The sequence below is a fragment of the Octodon degus genome, unplaced genomic scaffold (genome assembly GCF_000260255.1).
Source record: "Octodon degus isolate 3935 unplaced genomic scaffold, OctDeg1.0 scaffold00045, whole genome shotgun sequence".
Lineage (NCBI taxonomy): Eukaryota > Metazoa > Chordata > Mammalia > Rodentia > Octodontidae > Octodon > Octodon degus.
Genome location: NW_004524621.1, coordinates 7430842 through 7436547, shown reverse-complemented (window position 1 = coordinate 7436547; position 5706 = coordinate 7430842).

Here is a 5706-nt window from a genome sequence, read left to right as displayed (position 1 = left end):
TTTGTGTGGACATTGGGTTTGGGGCAGGGCCAGGGTGGCAAGCGGTGAGGGTGCCCAACTGTAGTGAGGCCTTGGGCAATGGGCTCAACAACGGTGCCAGGGACCCTGTGCTAGGGCAGAAATCCTCTAGGGTGTAGGACACAGGAGCAGAGGCCAGGATGGTTAAAACCTCACTGCTCATCATTTCCAGCTTGCACAACTGTCCTTGGGGTTTGTTTTGCCTTAGCAGAACAAAACCCTGAGTGTCAAGGGGACAAGCCTTACTGCCTGAAAATTTAAACTCTTGTTCTGGAAATGGGTGTCATCTCCTAAGAGAAATGACAAGAAAAAGAAAACACATCCAACAGACATTGACACCCAGGACCTTCCCTGTCAGACTGAGGGGCAGGAGCTCTGAGCAACCCTGGTCCTGGATGGGTGCAGGTGCCCACGTATGAGGCCATTTGGAAAGCTGGGGTCCCCATGCTCTGTGGCCAAAGGGATGTTCACTGTGCCTCTGCCATGGCCCACTAAGGACAAGAATGCCCCAAGGTCAGTGAGCACAGTCCCGGGGGTACTTGCAGGGATGATCTGGCCTGTGAGCATCCAGGTACAACCCTTGGGTCCCCAGGCTGGTGTGACTCACACTCAGCTCACAGCTATGTACTCCCAGCTGATGGTGGCCACTGCAGAACTTGGGCCCAGCCAGCTCAACCTGCCCTACCCTCTATCTTGCTCAGGCTGTCCCCTTTCTTGGTGGCATTGCCTCAGGGATGGCTCTGCATCAGCTGTGGGGCTCCGGGCACCATGGGTAATCTTGGGTGTGGGACCAGTGGGATCTTGAGGGGGACACAGTAGGCCTTTCTCGGAATGTGACTCCTAAGGAGGAGCAGGGCCATGGGGTTGGGGGACCAGTCTGCTCTGCTGGAGCAGAATCTCCCTGGGGCTGGAAAGACCCTCTGCCCTCATAGACATGGGGACATGTGCCTGCAACTGGGGCAGAGAAGGACTCCTTGGTCAACTGGGAGGGAATAGCAGCTTCAGGACCACACTGGGGAGAAGATGGTGGGGCCATGGGTCCCTGTCCCTCATCCTGCTCAGGACTTGCTGACCCTGTGACCTGAATGGAGGACAAGGCCAAGCCACAGGGTTGATGGGGTCACAGATGTGGACAGGACAGGACAGGGACAGATTTGACTGCTCTGCGCTGGCAAGGTCACAAGGCTCAGGGAGCTGAGGGATGAGGTGTGTGGAATTCCGTGGTCTTGGACCCATGGTGCTGAGGGTCTGCATCCTGTGCTTGGTCCCAGGGATCCCTTGCTGTCTGGAGGAGCAGAGTTTGAGATGGGCCAGTGAGATGGCACACTGATGCTATGCTAGATCAGTGAGGGGGCTCTCCAGGCTACTGTGTCCCTGGTATGTCCTCAGTGCCACCTCAGTCCAAAATCCTCCTGAAGTACGCAGGCAGGAGTGACCCAGCCCCATGCAGGGTGAGAAGCAGAGGCTTCCATGAGTGTCCAGTGGCTGACTGGCTGACCCATGAGGTCTGAGATGCCACTGCCACTGCCTTGAAGGCTCCTTGGGTCCTGTCCTATGCTTGGTCCTTTGCCTTCTTTCTCTAGGCCATGACAGGATGGGTATTTTGGTACTAAGGGGTCCCATCTCTCCCTCTCCCATAGGCCAGCTCCACACTGCAGATCTCAAGGTGTCTGCCACCAACATGGACCATAACCTTATTTGTTGGTCCTGTAGGGAACATGGTGCCACCTGGGCAGGCAAGGAGGCCCCACAGTGTCTGTACCTGCCCAGGCTCCATGGGTTCTGGTGCTTGGGCCTGGTGACATTGGTCACTGGTGATCCCACAGTGCAGGTCGCATGTTGGGAAGACGTCTCCACCTCTGCACACACTCAGGGTGCCTGTCCTCACTAGGGAACACACTGTGCTGGGGCCAGGGCTACCCTTGAGCCTCAGCATTTCCTGCTATGCCTGTAGGGCTCCTGTCTCAGTCACTCTTCTCTCATTGCTGGGACAAATACCCAATACCCAAAATGAAGGAAGGAAAGGTTTGTTTAGCTCACGGTTATTGGAGGTTTCAGTCCATACTCAGCTGGCTCCAAGGCAGAGTGGCACATGGCAGAGGGCAGCAGTTCACTGCAGGAGAAGGCACCAAAACAGCAAGAACCAAAAGGGAGGGATAACAGAAACAATGGCCACAGGGAGCAAGTCTGTTTCCCTTATGTTGCATTCAGACTATCCATCCCCGGTTGGGTGTAGCACTCATGTCCATAAATCCCAGCAGTACTCATACTCATGACCCCAGCCCTGGATCATGAATTAATCACAAAATGTAGAACTGCACTTCAATGATTGCATGAGGCTTTTGAGGGGGGAGGGATATAAACCATAACGGCCGCCATGGTCCTCACAGCCCCCCACTCCTCCCACAAGGCTCCCACTGTCCCCATCGTTACTACTTTCTTATGATGCCCTCAGAGCTCCTGGACACAATGGCTCTGGATCCTGGCTCAGCCCTTGCCCTAGCCTCTGGCCTCCCCCAGGCTGTGTCTTGGGGCAGCTATGGGCCTGGCACTATGACCACAGGTTTGTCCACTGCTGCACATGAGGGCTTCAGGGCCATGAGTTGGAAGCAAGGAAGTGGCCACTACATGGATGGAAGGACCTGCAGGCAGGGTGATGTCTCCTCTTGTTGGGTCCTAGGGTCAGGTATGCATGGGATGGGGGTGGGCAGTGGGGAGGAACATAGTAATGTACCACCTCTGCAGATCTGCCAACCCTTATACTTTGGGGGAATTTTTTCCAGGTATCATTAGGCAACTGTGGGGCTGGGGTGCTGGGCCTGCACTGGGAGTTCCATATGTACTTGTGCCGAAAGCCTCTGGGCTGGGCTGCAGGCTGCAGGCTGTAGGGTCTACACCTCTGTGAGGACCAGAGGGAGGTAGTTTTGTGGTTCATCACACTGTTTTAGCAGGATGCATATAGGAAAATACTACAGGGAGCAGGCCATGTTAATTAAGAGAGTTCAGGCCCAGGTTTTAAGAAAAATCAGTAGGATGTCTCTGCAGAGGGAAGCACCATTGTCTGGGGCTCAGGACTTGCGATGAGATCTGGTGCATTCAGGGTGGTATGGCCATAGACAGGGCTCAGGACTTATGGACAGCATCTTCCTCAGGCAAAGCTGTCCTTGATGAGGGGTAGTATCTGCAGGTGAGGAAAGTTGTCACAGAGGCCACCAACACCTAACTCCCAGGAGCCAGGGGTCCTCTAGTAGTGGCCATGGGGCTGTGGCTTCCTGGGGCTGTGGGCTCTCAGAGGCAGCCCCACAAAGACTAGCATTCAAAACCTCACCCTGAGTTCTTTTTTTTTTTGAGTTCTGATGGCAGAGGCCATGCTCAGCCCTGGCCTGGCTCCTGCCTGACCTGTGAATCTGATTTGCCCTCAGAAGCTCACAGAAGATGGAGATGTCAAGGGTATGACACTGAGGGGATATTGTTTAGGGGATGTTGGTGAGGGGATATTGGTGAGGGGACACTGGTGGGCCATTTGTGTTGGGCATTTGAAATTGTTGGTTGGATGTTGTTTAGGAGATGTTCTGAGGGGACAACAGTATAGAGACATTGTTGAGTAGATGTTGATGGGGGTGTAGAGGAGGAATGTTAGTGAGGGGAGGAAGAAAATCCTTTTGTGAGGGGATAATGGTGAGAGAATGTGGATAAGGGACTGAGGACACTGGTGAGGGCACAACTGTGAAGGATAGTGATGAGGTGACATTGGTGCAAGAACACTGGCCTGGTGACATTTGGAGGAGGCAATGTTGGAGGAACATTGGTGAGAGGAATATCCTGTTGTAAGGATATTGATGAAGGAATGTTGGTGTGTGCTTATTGTGAAGACACTTTGTCCAGGCAATGTTGAAGACAATTTTGAGGAAGGGATGTTGAGGAGGGATACTGACATGGTGATGTTGGTGAGGTGATATTGATGAGGTAGCATTGGTGAGGGGCAATTGTGTAGTGACACTGGAATAGGGATGTTGATGAGTACATGTTAGTGAAGGCACTTGGCAACAGCATTTTGGGGAGTGGACATTGGTGAGAGAATGTTTCTGGTGGATTGCGGGTGAAGGTGTCTCGTGGGATTGTTGGTAAAGTGCAGCTGGTGAGGGAATACTGGTATGTAGATTTTGTTGATAGGGCTTTAGTATGTTGATAAAGGCATGTTCTTGAGGAAATGTTGGTGTGTGTCTGTGAGTGGGTTTATTTATGGGAATGTTCTGGCATATTGATGATGGGATTTTGGAGTGGATATACTTGTGAGTGATGTTGGTGAGGGGATATTGGTGAAAAGTTGGGGTGTGTGTGTATCAGTGTGTGAAGTTTTTGGTGGGGATATTGTGGGTATATTGGTGAGGGGCTGCTGATGGCAGATGATGTGTACATGTCAGTAAGTGAATTTTGATGTTGGGTTGATGTTATGGGTATGTTGGTAAGCACATGTTTGTGAGAGAATGTAGGTGAGAGCCTATTGCTGTGGGATCTTGGTAGCATTTGCTTATCTGGAATAGCTGATGAAGGGATGTTGGTGAGCAAATAGTGAGTGGGAACTTTCCTGCCAATCACTGGTTTCAGAAGTCCCTTCTTGGGGCCAGGGAGATGGCTCAGTAGAATAAACGCTTCCCTGGCAAGTGCAAGGGCCTGAGTTCAGTCCCTGGTTCTGCCAAAAACAAAAACCAAAACCAAAAAACGGAAGTCCCTTCTCTTGGGACTGTTTTTTTCAATCTCTCCAGATCTCAGCTGCATATACAGGGGTTAGCATCACAGAAAGTGATGTCCTTTTCCTTCAGAGATATCTGGGTCATTTGGTTATGTGGGGTAAGCTTTGTGTCTCCCTGCTTTCCCTTTCTCAGGAAGTTTCTGGTGACAGTGTGGTGGTGTAGGGTGACACTTGGGTGTCAGGGATTTATGGGCATGCATACGTCTCTTATTTTTTGTGAGGAGGGAAGGAGTGGAGGGCAATCTGATAGTGGGCAGTCTTCTTCTGCAGGCAGTAGCAGAGAGGTAGAATAGTAAGTGAGTGCCACCCAAGAGGGGACAGATGAGGTGCTATGGAGCACTGTGGGAAGAAGGGTTTTTAAGTTCATGTCTTGCAAGTCAGAATGTGAGCTTTATTTTGAAACAGGCATGCAGAGGACATGCTGGGGCACAAGAGCCCTAATCTAGGGTGATTGGTATCCTTATGAATAGGGGACTTGGGTTAAGCAGAGGCAGGGAGGAAGATGGTGGTGGCTGATTCACAGCAAGTGTGGACTGTGGAGCAGTTGTCCAAGAAAGAACATCAACTTTCCATAGGACTAATGTTTAGATTCACTTCTGAAGAGACTGGCTGAAGAGGCTGGATGAGGGTCCATCGGCACTCACACAATCAAACTTGAGAAAGGCAGACAAAACCAGTTTTCTTCAAAAGTGGGATGTTGCTCACTGCTGGTGGGAAGGAGAACTGCAGGCTGGGACTGTTGACCCTGCTGCTCAAAGAGCTCAGAGAAGAATGTGAAGACTTGAGTTTGAAGGCAGTTATCAGAGGGTGGATGTACAGCTACTTGTGATGAATACAGAAGAGCAGGAGTGGGATCTGTGTGGGCATATGGAGAAAAAGGACAGCTCCTCCTCTTTCTTTCTTTCTTTCTTTCTTTCTTTCTTTCTTTCTTTCTT